This window comes from Macaca nemestrina, chromosome 9, assembly GCF_043159975.1.
Source record: "Macaca nemestrina isolate mMacNem1 chromosome 9, mMacNem.hap1, whole genome shotgun sequence".
NCBI lineage: Eukaryota > Metazoa > Chordata > Mammalia > Primates > Cercopithecidae > Macaca > Macaca nemestrina.
In genome coordinates this window covers 122813081-122831375 of record NC_092133.1, presented here as the reverse complement: position 1 = coordinate 122831375, position 18295 = coordinate 122813081, and the positions used below count along the sequence as shown (strand labels likewise).

General features: G+C 41.7%; 1 protein-coding gene across 2 annotated transcripts in view; it reads right to left on the bottom strand.

Annotated features, from left to right (window-relative positions):
• The window catches only part of LOC105480053 (nebulette), a 379519-nt gene that overhangs the window by 291062 nt on the left and 70162 nt on the right, over positions 1-18295 (bottom strand). The gene's annotated exons all lie outside the window — the stretch shown is intronic.

Sequence of the window (18295 nt, the reverse complement as noted above, 5' to 3'; positions counted from 1 at the left end):
CCACAGAGATTTACGCAGCTCTGATTGCTTTTAACTAGGACTACAATGGAAAAGTGGTAAGTCTGGGTTTCTGGATTGGGGTTGGAAAGTAGTTCTAAAAACACGTCTAGAAGGAGGTGTCCAACCTGTTCGAGTAAGTGGAACTTTGATGGAATGATTACATACCCTCCCAACAGAGCTAATTCTGGCTTATTCAGATATTGATATTCTGGTATGCGTCATTTTTAAAATGTGATCTGGTTTTCTTGTTTGTTTGTTTTTTGTTTTTTGAGATGGAGTATCACTCTTGCCCAGGTTGGAGTGTGATGGCGTGATCTCAGCGCACTGTAACCTCCGCCTTCTGGGTTCAAGCCATTCTCCTGCATCAGTCTCCCAAGTAGCTGGGTCTACAGGCACGCACCACCACGCCTAGCTAATTTTTGTATTTTTAGTACAGATGGCATTTCACTACGTTGGCCAGGCTGGTCTCAAACTCCTGACCTCAAGTGATCCACCCACCTTGACCTTCTAAAGTGCTGGGATTACAGGCATGAGCCATCGCACCTGGCTGATCTGGTATTATTTAATAGTCACATGCCAACCCCAACAAACTGCAATCATAACTTGATAATCAAATGATGCAAAAATTTTCCACTGTGTTTTTCTAAGCTGGCCTAAAACCAATGGGGCCACCATTCGAGTTGGGGGGAGCTCCAGCAGCTGGCACAGGATGACAAAGCCTTTCACGGGAAGTGGGGGAAAGGCAGTCAGCCACAGGGGTGTGAGGTTTGTTATGCACAGGAGGGTTGATCAAATAAGTAAACACATAGAAGAAACCAGGAGCCAGGTTTCTTACCATGGTTCCTGGTGGGAAAACTGGAGGGGGAGATATTGGCATGAACTCATTTTTAATAATACCTATAATAGATAAAGAAATTGATATTTAACACACACATATAAACACATATATTTCCTAGGTATGTCCACTGAGAGGGTCCAGGAGCAATGCCACTCCAATAGCAACAAGCACGCTTAATGCCCTGGACACTTGGTTTCCAAAGACTGTTCTTCACTAAAAGGAAACAAGCATCCTCGGAGAAGTGACTGATTCCAGGGATGGGGGAGGGAAAATATAAGATAAGTCTGGAACATCTTTATTGTGCCGAAAAGTAAGGACGTACCCAAGGAATGATGGAGTTGTGTCGTAAGGACCTGGAAACTTGCTCATAAGGGCTCCCATGGGCCAAGTGTGGAAAAATTTAAGGATAGAAATAAATCATGAGAGTGATGGATTATAACCCATTGAATAAAATATGAAATTGAAGTCTATACCAATAAAAATAAATAAATGAGCAAATTAAAAGTTTGATGAGGTCCAGGATACATCATGTCAATTACCTTCATCAAATGAAGAGAGTTAACATCACCAGGTTTGGAATCAATCAAAATATGTGCCACCTGATAGGATGCCATGAAAAGAACATAGTACCCCTTCCGGGAAATCCCTGCCAACGATGCCTAACCTGAATATAATCATGAAGAAACATCATCCAAACCCAAACTGAGGAACTTAACCGACCTTCAAAAGAGTCGTAAAAGTCACCAAACAACAAAGGAACCCTTGCAGGTTAGTAGAAGCTGAAGGAACATGACGATTAAGTGCAAGGCATCATTCTAGATTGGATCCTTTTGCAATAAAGAATATTTATTTGGGCAAGTAGCAAAACTTTAATGGGGTCTGAGGATTGGATCGCAGTAATAAATAAATATTAGTGTTCTGATTTGGATGGTGAGATTGTGGCTATGTAAGAGAATGCCTTGTTTGTGAGAAATACGCAGTAAAATATTTGGCAGTGAGGAAGAATCATTCTGGCAACTTACTTTCAAGTGATTTCAGGAATAAAAACATTCTTTGTAGTGTACTTCAAATTTTTTGTAAGTTTGAAATGTTCCCCCCACCACCACCAAAAAAAAAGAAAAGAAAAAAATCAAGACTGTGTAGAGAGAGTGGAATAAATGGTCCAACTCAGCAATGGGCTATTTCCTCACCTAATTCCACTGCCCCGTTTGATCCTACATTGGTGAACTATCACAAGGATGGAAAAAGGACTGTACCTATCACAAAGGACTTAAAAATACACTTATCTAAGAAGTGAAAATTATGGGATATGCAGGAGGGATGCTTTTGTGTGTGTGTGTGTGTGTGTGTGTGTGTGTGAGGCAGAGTCTCACTCTGTCACCAAGGCTAGAATGCAATGGCACAATCTTGGCTCACTGCAACCTCCAGTTCTCCAGCCTCCTCCCAAATAGCTGGAATTACAGGCACCCACCACCACAGCTGGCTAATTTTTGAATTTTTAGCAGAGACAGGGTTTCACCATGTTAGCCAGGCTGGTCTCGAACTCCTGACCTCAAGTGATCCACCCAGCTCGGCCTCCCAAAGTGCTGGGATTACAGGCGTGAGCCACCGGACTTGGCCTAAATGCACCCTTTCCTTGGTGATGGTTTCATTAACCAGGAGCACAGTGCTGAAAAGAAACATTTATACTTACCAGATGGCATCAGAACCCCCTTGGTATAAAAGCCTTAAAGATTCTTTAGAGAATATAAACACAAGCAAGTTACGAAGGCCTATCAGGGAAGATTCTGGACAGCATAGCGTGACACCAGGGTAAGCAATAGTTGATTTAAATTGATTTCACAAATGGACTTTCAAAATGAAACCTTGTAGCTGTTGTATTTGATGATCCAGGAAGTTTTTGTCCCTTCTTCCGGGCACTCATTATGTCCCTCCTCCCCAGTGGCAGCACCCCACCTCCTTGCAGCAATGATCTCTTCAAGGGGTACAGTGAGAATCAAAAGAGTCCATCTGAGTTCTTCCTGAAATATTTTTGCAATGCTAGAAGAAGGAAACTCTCTTTGCACTGCAGTCACTTAGCTAAGATCACCAGCTGCTATGTACCGCTCCTCTCAGAGACGGCCTCGGTGGAGGAGAGAGAATAACGCCAATGCGCAAAGAGGAGGCCAAGGCAGGAGGATCACTCGAGCTCAGGAGTCCGAGAACAGCCTGGGCAACATGGCAAAATCCGGTCTCTACTAAAAATACAAAAATTAGCCAGGCATGGTGGCATGCAGCTGTAGTCCCAGCTACTTAGGAGGCTGAGGCAAGAGGATGACTTGAGCCCAGGAGGTGGAGGTTGCAGTGAGCCATGATTGTGCCACTGCACTGCAGCCTAGGTGACAAATATGCAAATGTGCAAAGACAAGCAGGGAAGGAAGAAGCTACACTCTTACAGGTCCTATGCCTGGAACAGATACTCTGGCATCCTTCCAGAGCCAGCATACCCTTTCTTACTGAAGAGCCTATGGCCTGGGTTTCTCTCATTTGTCCCCAAAGAGTCCTAATACAATTGTCATCATGGGAAAAGCCCCTAGTATAAATAATCTGAATTTCCAGCACCAGTTCCCAAGTATTTGGGTAGCACAAGCTGGTTTTTCTGGCCCTAATCACCTGCTGGATAAACCAGCCACTGTGGTCCCAGATTGGATGTTAAATCCTGCAGTCCAGAGAGATGGGAGTGGCTTTGAGACTTTCTCAAATTTCTCTGCATTTAACGGCAAATGGTCACAGTGTGTGAGTTAATGGGTTGAGTGTTGAATGCAGCTATATACATTGTTGCCTCATTCACAAATCGCTTTATGTCTGTATGGCTTGCCTCCTCAGTTACACTCTAACAGTTTTATGGGCAAGAATCTATACTTTCTCTCTGGCTGCAATCACTGAGTAGATACTCAATAAACAAGACTGAATGGGTAGAGCAAGTATAAAAGGCCAATGTTAAAACTAAGTCTCATCCTATAAGCCTAGCTACTGGGGAGGCTGAGGCATGGGAATCACTTGAACCCAGGAAGGATCCCAGGAGGCAGAGGTTGCAGTGAGCCGAGATTGTGCCACCACTGCACTGCAGCCTCGGTAACAGAGCAAGACTCTGTCTCAAGAAAAAAAAAAAAAAGAAAGAAAAAAAGGAAAAAGAAAAGAAAAAAATAAATAAACGAAGTCTCTGAGGGAAATAAAACTAAAGAGACTAGAAGAGTTCAACCAGAAATTAGGAATTCACAGAATTCTGGATGGGTGTCTAAGAAATACTGAATGAATGAAATAACCTTGCCTTCTCCCTCCTGTTCCATTGCCAGCATCATTCAAGCCAAAGCACAGGGGCATACGCACTAGCACAGAGAGAACCCGGTTGCTGCCAAGACTCAACATGACTTTACCACCTGGTCTGGTCATGGTTCTTGGTCAACTCATTAGGAAGCTTGGTGGGGAGTTTATGCATGGCTAGCCCTGTTGCACATGAATGCTTTTTAGAAAAGAGACCAGTGGGTTAGTGCAGAAAAATGTGAAAGGGTTATGCCAATCTGATTTCCTCTAGCCTATGGTAGTGTCACTGGGCTTGTCACATTCGCTGTGCCTGAATAGCTTCTTCCCAGCCACCAACCAATACCACTTGGAAGACAAACCTACCAGAGATTTTGAAAGAATTGCCTTCTAAACTCGCTTGATTTTAATGTGAGGACCCATTATATTTCTAACACTCCATCACATGCTAATCTTGAAACATTTATATTTCTTCCAAAAGTAGAATGCCCTTCTGAGATTTTACTAAGTCATAGCTACTTTCTTCTCATTGTTTTAGAGATGTGGAATTTTTCCAATTGTGCATTTTCAGTTAATTTGTTTTAAAACAGCACATAGGCCAAGTATGGTGGCTCGTGCCTGGAATCCCAGCACTTTGGGAAGCCAAGGTGGAAGGACTGCTTGAAGCCAGGAGTTTGAGACCAGCCTGGGCAACAAAATGAGATCCTGTCTCTACAAAAAAAATAATAATAATAATTAACCAAGCATAGTGGTGCACACCTATGGTCCCAGCTACTTGGGAGACTGAGGCTGGAGGATCACTTGAGCCCAGGAGTTAGAAGCTGCAGTGAACTATGATCACGCCTCTGTACTCCAGCCTCAGTGACAGAGCGAGACCTTGTCTCTAAAAATTAAAATTAAAATTAGAAATAAAACAACATATATATAAAAAAGCTCCTTTAATTAATACATTAAAGCAATTTTCTACATAAATAGTAAGAAGTTTATGTGTGTTAAAGTAAAATTTTATTCTAATATGAATGCACAACTATGAAAATATATATAAATGTAGGACCTCATGGCAACAAGACAAAAGAGGCAAAAATATGCACTTCTCATTTACATCTCACTCAGCAGGGCAGGCAAGTCTCTCAGATATCATGAATAAACATTTAAAAATTTTAGATATACAGGAGGAGCTTTTATGGAAATCTGCATTTTTTTCATTTTAGATTTTCTTAAAATGGGCTACATCTGTACTTTTCCTTGTCTTCACAGTATTTCTTTGATAAGATGTATTTTGAAAAAAAAATCAATAAATATGTGTGTTTTCAACCAGGAGAATCTGGTACTGTATTGCTGTACTAATAGAGAAAACAATCAAAAGAGACTAGGCAATGCAGTTTGTTGCCTGTTTTCACAATCTCCATAGGAATTAAAGAGTTCAACTCCGTGCTGTTATCATTTAGGCCCACATGAAATAGAGTTCTTTTCTAGAAGTGTTCGGAAATATCCCAGCAAAATATTAGCTTATGCAAAACTGCACAATCTGTGTAAGGAGAAATCAATGACATAACGGATTTCTCATTTTCTGTCACCCTGTAACTCAAACAGGGTGATGCTATTTCCAGATGGCTATAGCTCCTCCCTATAGGTTTCCTTTCAAACATAAAAGTTATTCTTTAAAACACTGAAGCCAACGAATGACCTGGAGAATTTCATTTCTGAAGGTGCAAATTAGAAATCAGATGTCTAGCCGGGCAGAGTGGCTCACACCTGTAATCCCAGAACTTTGGGAGGCCAAGGCAGGGGGATCACTTAAGCTCAGGAATTTGAGACCAGCCTGAGCAACATGGTGAAATCCCATCTCTACTAAAAATACAAAAATGAGTCATGTGTGGTGGTGTGCACCTGTAGCCCCAGCTACTTAGGAGGCCTAGGAGGGGGGATGACTTAAGCCAGGGAGGTGGAGGTTGCAGTGAGCCATGATCGTGCCACTGCACTCCAGCCTAGGTGACACAGCAAGACCCTGTCTCAAAAAAAAAAAAAAAAAAAAAATTACTGGAAATCAGACTTCTGGTGAAATTAAAAACCAGTGACAAGGACAGATACCAGTTTGCTAAAGAGTTGAGTCATACCTCTTATGTCTGCCACCCATAGGGAATGTTCTCTGCCTGAAAGATCTCCCTGCACCCCAACACCAATCCCAATCAATTTGGTTATCTGCTCAACTACCCATCTACACTCAGCAGAACCATTAGTTTTCCAAGGGATCTCTCTTAACCCACCACCCTCCCTCACCAAGAATTTGCCTCTCTCTCTTCTGAGCTTCCATCTCACCAACCATGTATTCATTTCCAATAAAACATATGACACGGTGTCACATTTATTTATTTTTCTATCGCTGTGAACTCCTGGAGAACAGAGACAGTTACTGTCTCCTCCGCCTACTCCCCTACCAGTGATTAGCAGTGTCTATTTTAGTCAACAATAAATATTTGCTAACTAAATGAATGAGTGGGTAATTTTTCTGAAAACTAAGCTCATGATCTCGTTTTGGCTTTTTATGGAAATTTGTGTGAGATGAGCCTGGCTTGTTAGGGTATAATACATAATTCCGCTTTTTTTTCTTGATGACCCAAGTTCCTTCTCACTTTAGAATACACACACTGAGAACCTCGCCTGTTGATATGTACAGACCGCCACCTGGAATCCCAAAAAGCCTCTGTCTCTCCTCTTTTTTCAGACTTTCTCTTCTCCCAGTTTTTAGGAAAACGGCCTCTAATAGAATTCATAATCCACCTCTCCTAATTGGCAGCCTTTAATCTGCTAAGGGCAGAGGAATTTGATAACTAAGCTTGTTAAGCTCATGCAACTAAAATGAAATAGTCTCTGAATTGGTGCCTATCGAGTAATAATGTCTTGGAGCTTTGGAATTTGGAACGTGTGACAATTAATTCAGCTGTGTGAGGTCTTAGAAATTATTTCATGAGTTCTCCACCCTAGTTTGCAGCCCTGACCTCGGTATAATTGAGATTTTACAATATTTAAGTGCCTTAGATATGATTTACCATAATCCATCCTTAAAAGAAAAGGACTTATATGGAAATTACTCAGAATCAGAAAATGGACATTTAAAATGAATTAAATGGCTCTTGGTACACTCTGAAATAGGCAAATCGATTTCTGCCCTGAATCTGACTATTTGCCAGACCAAAAATGCCACTAAACTACTTTATGGCGATATTATGTATCAGTCAGAACAGGCTTGATTATGCTGTACAAGCAACATGGAACAAACAATGTGAAACTTCCCCTGACGGTGTTCCCCTCCCCCACCATTCATGTTGCGTGTCCATCAGGGATCACCCCTGGGTCTACCTTCTCACCCTGGGGCCCAATTGTCAATCTCCACACTGTCAGTCTTCTGGCAGAGGGAAAGGGACACCGTGTACCACATCCTGGCTCACAAAACTTCTGGCCAGGTGCAGTGGCTCACACCTGTAGTTCCAACACTTTGGGAGGCTGAGGCAGGAGAATCACGTGAGCCCAGGAGTTGGTGATCAGTCTGGGCAACACAGCAAGATCCTATTTCTAAAAAAAAATTTTAATTACCTGGGTGTTGTGGTCCCAGTTACACAGGAGGCTAAAGCAGGATTACTTGAGCCCAAGAGTTCAAGGCTGCAGTGGGCTGTGATTATACCACTGCACTCCAGCCTGGTTGTCACGGTGAGATTCTCTCTTAAAAAACAAAACAAAACCTTCTGCCCAGAAATGACACACATCACTCTGACCTTCTTTCAGTGGCCAAAGCAGGTCCTACGGCCACTCTGGGTGTAGCCAGGCAGGAAGATGTCATCTTTCTGCAGGAATGGGAGCCACAGAGATGGAAACTAGAATATTTAGCAAACAGAAATACAGTCCACTACAATTACTGTAAAAGACAGAATGCAGGCATCAGATGCACACATTATCAGCAAAGAATAGTGACAGCCATCCTTCCAGTGGAAGATGGACTGTACCTTGGAATCTTTCTTACTCCAACATTCTGGACAACCACTACCAACTGGCAGAGGCCGGCAAGTAAGACAAGAAGTATCTGCTAACCCTTCTACAGAGTCAGATAGTCCAAGCTTCAGGGTTAAGGGAAGTCTTTCTAGAAAAGCTGGACACTTTCTGGAAGAACTGCCCTCTGCGGTGAGGATGGGCAGTAACGAACCATGCGAGGCAGGAAAGATTGTTTGAGGTAGCAGCACAGGTGAAGCTCTAGAGGGGAGATGGGTGAAATGAGGGTCCCCTGGCACTCTCAATGAGGAGAGATGGTGCAGTGACAGAGGAGACAGAAAAAGGGAGGCACTACAGGTGTTAAGGAGGTCAAGTTGATTAGACGGGATTGTGTGGTGATTAAGGAAGAAGTAATCAAAGAGGACATTTGGGTTTTTGCTTGAGCAGAGTCTAGAGGATGCTGACATTCAGGAACTAGGCAGAAGGAAGGAAGGACAGGTCTGTGGGGCGATGTGAGGTCAGGGCTGGACATGTGCAGTGTGAGGTACTGTGGAGCCACCCAGTAAACAGCTGGATCCCAGGCCTGAAGCTCAAGGTGAGAGCTGAACTCCAAATATGAATGCGACCATCATCAGCTTAGAGCTAGCCATGGAAGTCCTGGACTCCAAGACCACGTTGGAACAAAGTGCGTGGGACACGCAGCAAGGAGGATTTCGATCAGAGCTTTGAGGAATGCTACTGGAGAAGGAGAGTGAGAGCAGGTAGCCAAAGCAGTTAGGGGGTGACACAGGTGAGTGTGGTAAAAGGAAAGCTGAGGGCAGAGAGACCAAGAAGGAGGAGACTGATCAGGAGCCACTGAATTCACTCAAAAAGTGGTGTACTGGTACCTAGCAGAAAGTGGGTGAAAGCCTGGGTAAGGGGGGCAGGACTGGAGGCTGCTCTCAGTGATTGATGGGTGAATGGGAAGCGGGGAGGCAGAGGCATCCTTCACTCACCAATGTGCTTCAATAACAGAACCTTCTCCCTTTTCTCCCTCCTTCCCTTACCCAGATAAACATCAAATGCTCCTCCAAGTAAAAGTCCCCATTCAAGTTAAAATAAGAAAGATGAAAACAGATGGGTTTTCCAAAAAAAAAAGTTCATAGTTCCAATATTCAAAATTACCCATTTGTAGCACTGTGCCTTCTTTTAAACTTAAAAATGATTACACATCATCTTCTATAGTGTGTCACATATGCAGAGCGTACAAATGGCCTCTGTGTTGATGACTCCCCAGTTCGTATCTCCAGCCCAGATCTCTGCCCCAAGTCCCAGCTGTCCCATTGAACATCCTGCTCACAACTCAGACCAAACATGGCCAAAGGCATCTTCCCCCAGGTGCACTATGAGCTCCAGGAGAATGGAAAGAATGAAAGTCCTGTCTGGTCAGGCCGACAGGTACGGTCTCCACAGTGAAGTGCTTTCAAAACAGTATTTATCACCCCAAGAACCACTGCCTAGTAAAACCACACACAAAGATTCTTGCTATAAACAAAGATACATGGATATGTTCTAAATCACAAAGGCACAAATACAGTCAGCCCTCCGTGTCCATGAACTCAACCGATCGTCAATCAAAAATATTTGAACAAAAATGTAGAAATTCCTTTTCTTGTCATTATTCCATAAGCAATACAATATAACAACTATTTACATAGCATTTACATTGTATTAGGTATTATAAGTAATCTAGAGTGATTTAAAGTATACAGGAGGATGCGTGTAGCTTATATGCAAACACTATGCCATTTTATGTCAGGGACTTGATGTTCTGGAACCAACCCCCACAGATATTGAGGGACTGTATTCCCTTGTTTGTTTTTCCCCCTAAATTATAAGAATATGTTTATACAATAAACAAATTAGTCACACTTAACACTTTTCTTTTGGTCTTATCCAACTCACTGACCTGCGTTACACAACATCACCTGGAGCCAAATGCCAGCCTTTAGGAATTAGGAAGCGGAATGGCCTCCCTATCACCACCTGGTTTTGTCATTAGCCAGTTTTCACCCGGCTCAGAAGGCGCCACAGCTCATCGTTGCTGGCCCCTGCTGTTCACTTCCTGTTTGTGGTTCAGTCTAGATGCATTTATCCACTGAGCTTTAGCTACACATCTCCAACCCACCAGCAGATCCATGCAGATGTCCTGCAGACACTTCCGGCTCAACGTGACAAAACCAAGGTCATCATTCTATCCCAAAAATGCCAATTCTCTCCCAGCGTCCCACCACCACCCACCCAGCCACCCCAACTAGAACCTCAGCACAATTTTGATTCCTCCCTCTCCTCCATGCCCCAAGGTCAACTCCACCTCCTGAACCTCTCTCAGATTCGTCTGTGTATTTCCTTCCCTACCACTATGACCTGGGTTCAAGCCTCCATCGTCTCTTTCCTGGCTTACTAACATAGCCTCTGACTGCGAGCAAGAAAACAAGTTCATGTTTCACATTTAGCTAAGAAGACTTTAAATGTCTACAGATACAATTCCATTGTTGGGGGCCGGGGAGTGCCCCTTATAAAACATCTTGGTCATAACATTTTCCTGCCAGAACATTTGAACTTGGATTCTCATTTTCCTCAAAAATCTTAAGAGTTTTTCATGTGTCTGGGTCATTTCAATACATACATAGAAAAGAATAAAGGATCAAGGATCCTAGCTAGATGTTATGTTCTTTCTATCACAAGGGAAAAAAATGTATGAGACAACTAGAAAGCCTACAAAATACAATGTTAATTCCAAACAAAAATACTTCACTTCTTTATCCAATTAGCTATCAGGTACCTCAAGTTTTCCTCTGAAATTCTCCCAAATTCAGTCGTCGTTCTTCATCTCTCCAATTGAACTTATTAATTCATGCTTAGATTGCTACTTTCATTTTATTATGTTATTTGGGGGATGGGGATCAGGGTCTCACTCTGTCCAAGGCTGAAGTACAGTGGCGCAATTATAGCTCACTGCAGCCTCAAACTCCTGGGCTCAAGGGATCCTCCTATTTCAGGCTCCCAAGTTGCTAATACTACGGACGCATGACAACTACACCAGGCAAATTTTTTTATTTTTATTTTTTGTAGAAATGGGGTCTTGCTATCTTGCCCTAGTTGATCTCGAACTCCTGGACTCAAGCAATCCTCTTGCCTCAGCCTCTCAAAGTGCTGGGATTACAGGCATGAGCTACTGCGCCCAGCTGTCACTTTCAGATAGTTTTTCTCATCTTGCATTTGCTATTGATATTTTTATCCATAGCTAATTTAACACTATAACATATCTTTTTTTCCTAAGTGTTAAGGGCAATTTTAGTTATGTCATATTTTACAGAGTATCAGCAACTACATGCAGTCTGATAATGGAAGAGTTATGTTCTCAATTCTTCATCAAGTTGTCCAAAGATACATTAAGCAGAACTGGTCGCTATGTGCTATCACTACTCATATGGCCTTTCATTGACTGTGGGAACAATGATACATGTTCTGTGGGTGTGCCATTCAGTCATTCATTCATTCATTCATATGCCATTACTACAGTCAAGAGAAAGCACCAGCTTCCTAAAGTTAAAATAAGCATATCTAGTATTATTCCACTGTTTGCCTGTGCTTCTAAATATAGAAGGCAGTTAGATTGCTCTAATGCCATTTAATTTGTGCAAAACCCTGTTGTTTACTATGTTCCTCTAGAAATAACAGTAAATTATATGATTATTTATTCTGATATCATTTCATGTATTTGAGGTTTGTCTGACCTGCCTATAATTTCCCTGGTCAATCTATTCTGGCTGTGTGTTTTATAAGCTAGTCACAATACCATATTTTAATTCACATGGACTTCTTTTTACCTCTATAATTTAATAATAATAATAATAATAATAATAATAATGGCTCACCACCACAGTAGCACCTGCCAGTTCCTTTAGTAGCCAGCAGGCTTTACTAATACAAATGGCTCCAGTTCTTCAAAGCACTTTTTAACTCTTTTTCTATTTTGACTCTCTTTACTTTCATCAAACCTGGGAACTGTTCCAGGCCCCTTCACATCTGATATCTCTTATGAAGAGTGAATCGACTAAGGCATTAAAAAGCCTTTGCCTTTTCACCAGCTTATGTTATCAGCTTTCCCAGCCTGTCCATCAGAGACTCATGCCAAGCAACTGGTGAAATTGTATTACACTAAAGTCTTTCTGGAACTTTCAGTAGCTAGCCCATATGGACAGGATCCAAAGTGGACTCACAGTATATTTTCTCTGATGTGGGAAAAGTTTATGACAAGAGAATAAGGAAAATCTAGATTGCCTTGTACAATTTATTGTATTTTATTTTTGTTCTTGGCTTCTTGCATATCTACCAAGGAGAAAAGAGGAAATAATTTTTTAAGAGTATTTTTATTCATTTAGCAACAAGTCTTTTTTTTTTTTTCTTCATTTTAACAGAGCCAAATGAAGATTCTTCAAGATATGGTATCTTTTCACTTGGCTGTTTCTGCCTGGGTGACTCAGAGCATAAGTATTTGGCAAAGACATGAATGGTAGTGCCAGGGTCCACCAGCCCAGAAGTATTGGAGGCATTTTATCATAGGACCATGAGTTGGACAAAATTTTATAGGTGGGAAAAAAAGAAATGGGCTGGAAAAGGGAGACCCTCATCTCTCTTGGCTCTCTCTCCTCCTCTCACCCATCATGTCAAGGGAACCAGGTGCTCAAAGCCAAGTTCATCAGTCCCTCCATCAGCACTGAAGAAATCCATCAGTGTTCTTAAGTTGCTAAGCTTGTGTAAACTGAATGCCATCTCCAAATTTCCAGTCTTGCCAACAAGCTGAAACAGGAGAAAGTATATGCAACCAGATGGGGGTCAGAGCATTTCAAGTGCTTTCTTCAAGATTAAGAATTGGTAGAATCAAGAAAAGGAAAAGACATCCAGAATGTCTTCAGCTCATGTATCCACAGATCTCTGTCTTGTTCAGGCATATCTAAGTTCATCCACTGGAAGAGGAGAAAAATATTTTATCCTGAAAAACCTATTGCTTTGTAAACAAATCAATACACTTCTTGTGAAAATCTTTTATAAAAATATCCTAGACTGGTTTCCTCAGCCTTCGTTGCATGTGTTACTCATGATCCATGAATCACAGAAAGTTCTCACTGACCTTCTTTTGCACAGAGATATTTTTTGAGGGAACCAGAAAACATTTTGTCATTTTTGTGAAAGACTATTTTCCATTCTAAGCTTTCCATAGAAAACTATATTTATCTGTGGTTTGACACATTAAGCATCATTACTCAACTTAATTTGTTCGTATGAGTCCTTAAGAGTCTAAAAAAGACCAGGCTGGGTGTGGTAGCTCACGCTTGTAATCCCAGCACTTTGAGAGGTTGAGGTGGGAGGATCGCTTGAGGTCAGGAGTTCGAGACCAGCCTGGCCAACATGGCAAAACCCCATCTCTACTAGAAATATAAAAATTAGCCAGGCGTGATGGGAGTGCCTGTAATCCCAGATACTCAGAGGCTGAAGCAAGAGAATCACTTGAGGCTGGCAGGCAGAGGTTTCAGTGAGCTGAGATTGCCCCAATCCACTCCAGCCTGGACAATAGAGCAAGACTCTGTCTCAAAAAGAAAAGAAAAGGAAAAGTCTAAAGAAGACCAGAAGTCTGCTCCTTTGTAAATGGGACTCTTGGGTGTTGGCATGAATATTACAGACTCCTGTTAACATCAGATGACAAAGCAAGGTCACCTCTTTGCTTCTAAGTCTCACATTGTTGAAAACTAATTTCACCGAACCAGATTTAGCAATTGGAAGAATGGCAGTATTGTAGGAGACACCAGAACTCTCTCCTCATAGTTTCCCAGGTGATGGTGAAGAAAATCCTTGGGCCAACAGACAGAACACAGAAAACACTCCCTATACTTAGGTGAAGGGATCCAAAGTGTAGATGTGCCTATAGTCTACAGTAGTGTATCCAAAATCTGATACCACTAAGCATTATGATCTGGGAACTACCTGCATCCCACTGAGAACTTACCTAGATAGAAAGATTTGTTTCCAATTCACATTCCAAGGCCTCATCTCAGACCAACCATATCAGAATCTAGAGGTGGAGCCCATGAATCAGCCTCTGCACTGTTCATAAGTCCACTAAGGTTTCAGAACCCCTGCCCTGGAAGCTGAGCCTCCCAAAAGTTCCATCCAACAGGGAGTTATCTAGGGGGTGGTAAAAGGTAACGACATTTGGCCCAGGTATGGATGAAATCAGGGAAAGTCTAGCCTAAGAAAGGCAGATAGGAGAAAAGATAAGAGGAACATGGTCAGAGTGATGAACGCTGACAAGGAAAGATGGCCAGGACCAACTACAGATTCCCTTCGAAGTAGAATTTTAAAATTCTAAGTCACTACACTTTTGGGAAATGCTGACTTAAGGGTGTTAAACTGTGCTATTAGCATAACTGTACCTTTTAAAACCAAATCACTAAACTGCTATTCAAACTGTTAAGCTTAAGGATTTTGAAGCTAATAAGATTAGGGTGTGATTTTAAAGTAAGTAGGGTCCAAATAAGAATGGCAATTTTCTATTAAATCTTGAACGCTTTTGATATCAGTTCATCTTAAATCTGAATTTGGAGCACTTGGTGCTCAGAGAGAAAGGGACATCTCAGTGGCATCTGTCTCCTGGTCACTGGATAGCTTCATCTTGACGCAACGAGACGTAATCTATTCCCTTCAGCTTTTCGAGAAAATGACAAGGAAGACTTGGGGTTATCTCTCTCATGCCTCCTTCATCCATGAGTCCTCTTAGTAGTGTTCAAAAGAAGACAGAACTAGGGTGTAAGAAAACCTGGGTTCCGAGCTCTACAAATCCCCTAACTAGACTGGATAAGTCATTTAACCTTGGTAGGTTGCAGCTTCCTAGTCAGTAAAAGGAAAAGGTTAGACCAGATTATCTTCTGGCTCTAACATTCAAAATGTAACATTATATACAATAGTGATGCTGTGCTTTAGGCTTTAAATAGGATTAAATAGACCCCATAAGCATGTCCATTTATTTTCCCCTAAAGAGAAATGTAATACGTCAAAATAATCCTGTTGTTAACATTGTGACTTGGAGTGGAAAAAGCATCCATGGAAAGAAACAAACACTACTGTGGACTTCAATACCACTGAGTTCTAGGATCCTCGTCCTTCCCTCCCTCTTCCCACTGTCCTTTGATTCCCTCCGTTTCCCTATTCTCACCCTCAATCAACTAATTCTCCTTGTTGGATATACATAGAATATAAACCATAATACAATTTGCATATAAAACTCGCTTCTCAAAAACACTGTTGAGGCTAGTATCTTAGATTTGCCTGAAGAAGTTGTTAAAAGCTCTTTTATTGAAGAGTTTACTAAAAAAAAAAAAAAAAAAAAAAAAAATTTTACACAAGCTTTAGAGCGACTCGGTTTTGAGTGTGTGTGTGTGTGTGTTTTGAGACAGGGTCTCAGTCTGTCACCCACGCTGAAGAGCAGTGACCTGATCATAGTTCACTAAAGCCTCAAGCTCCTGGGCTCATGCCACCCTCCTGCCTCAGTTTTCCCAGTAGCTGGGACCACAGATGGTCACCACCATGTCTGGCTAATGTTTACAATTTTTATATAGGTGAAGTCTCACTATGTTGCCCAAGCTAGTCTCACACTCCTGGTCTTAAGCAATCCTCCTGCCTCAGCCACGGCAGGATTACAGGTATGAGCCATCATGCCCAGCCTGAGTGTATATTTTTTTAACATAGATTTTGGCTAGTTTCATCACATTGGTCTTTCTTTCATTAACTTATCTCTTCTTTTTGCATCACTCTAGACCCAGTTATTTCATCTGAGCTCCCCACAAATTCCTCTACTCTTCTCTATCACAAAGAGGCTCAATCAAAAATCTCCAAGGCATCCTTAAAAAAACAAAAAGTAATATTGCTTGGCTTATATTTTATTTAAATACACTTGTAGGAGTTTTACCTTCCCAGATACCTCTACTTTGGAAATTTTCACCCCCACATTCCCAATACTTCATTGTTTCCAAATAAAATTTATAATAATTATTCATTGCCTCTTTGCAAATAAAATGAGCTCAATATCCGGCCAGATGCAGTGGCTCACGCCTGTAATCCCAGCACTTTGGGAGGCCAAGGAGGGCGGATCACAAGGTCAGGGGTTCCAGACCAGCCTGACCAACATGGTGAAACCTCATCTCTACTAAAAATACAAAAATTAGCTGGGCGTGGTGGCGGGCACCTGTAATCCCAGCTACTCGGGAGGCTGAGGCAGGAGAATCGCTTGAACCCAGAGGCAAAGGTTGCAGTGAGCCAAGATTGCCCCATTGCACCCCGGGCTGGGTGACAGAGCAAGACTCTCTCTCTAAATAAATAAATAAATAAAATAAAACAAAATAAGATAAAATAAGCTCAATACAATGGTGTGTCTTTTCTGTTTCCTATAGCAATAGGCTGACCTCCCTTTCAGCATGGCTTAAATGAGTCATTTTGTATATTGCCAGGCCCTGGGCTCTGCCTGTACTATTCTGGTTACATCATTACCCACAAAAGATTTACAAACAGGTTTCCATGGCAAGCTACAAGAACAAATGAAAAAAGTCCAAGAGAAGTATAAACAGAAAAGATAAGTCTGGGTCAATTTCTGATGAAACTGGAATGCAAGCTACCCAAAGCAATGACTTCAATCACAACTGAAATGATTGTCATTCCCCTGAAACATGACAGGAACCACCCAATAAATGAAGACATTGGACTTTTTTATGGATGTAATAGTCACAGCTCCATGAGAAAGACTCTAGTAGCGCAAGGGCAGTCACCTTCTGTATACCAATTTTTTTCCTTGTTTAATGGTTAGACAAGTGCTACTGCTTTAATTAATGGCACTACATGAAATGAACATTTGTAATAATCTCCTTTTGAATCTTGATGTTTTCTGTAACCCTGGTAGCTAAGTGCTGATAACAACAATTATCTAAATGTAAACAGTTGTTGCAAAAGGATGAAATCAGTAACAATGGGTCCACTGAAAAGAGGCAAAAATGTGGGTGGATATGAATTTATAACAGCAATAGGACTAAAGCTGCAGGGCCCTTTCATGTAGGAAGATAGCAACACACACACACTCATACACATACACATTCTCACACACACATGCATACATACACATACACACACGCGTACACATTCACACACACTCTCAGAGAGTGCAGATATGAAAGGAGCTATTTTCACACATCCACACAAAAGACAAAGATCAAACTATGACTCTTTCCTCTTTGTAGCCCTACAACTTTTCCTATCACACAGCAGGTCATCAATAAATGCTCACTGAATTGAAATTGGCACCAAATTCAGACTCAGGAAACCCATTGCTATTTAATAATTATTATGCAAATAAAACTGCATCATTTCACACAGAAATAGGGGTGACTTGTTCTACCTCCCTTAGTATTGAGAAGCCATTCTGGACCTCTTACTGCTAGGACTAGAATAATTTCTTGTTTCTCAATTCCCTCTCTTAATAATTCCTCCCTTCCCAATCAATCCATGAAGGTAAATTCAGTTCATTTGGTGTCCCACAACATTGTTACAGGAGAGCATAAATACACTGCTATATAGATATGTATCATCATAAGTTGAATGTATATAGAAAACAAAAAAATTTAAGGAAGTCCTCCTCCGGCCAGCTTTCCCCCACGGCCTCTCATTGGTGATAACCTGAACAGTTGTTTTGCCTGTAGTCACAGATTTAGCAAAGAAATCAAAGTGAAGCAAATCTAGCCAGGCATGGCGGCTCACACCTGTAATCTCATAGTCCCAGCACTTTGTGAGGCAGAACCAGAAACATCACTTGAGCCCAGGAGTTCGAGACCAGCCTGGGCATCATAGCAAGAAACCATATCCACCAAAAAAAAAAAAAAAAAATAGCTGGACATGGTGGCACACACCTGTGGACCTATCTACTCGGAAGGCTAAGGCGGTAGGATGGCTTGAGCCCAGGAGCTCACGGCTTCAGTGAGCCATGATCGTGCCACTGCACTCCAGCCTGGGTAACAGAGAAAGGCCCCGTCTCTAAAAATAAAAATAAAAACAGAACAGAGTGAAGCAAATCTACCTTTTTCATAAACA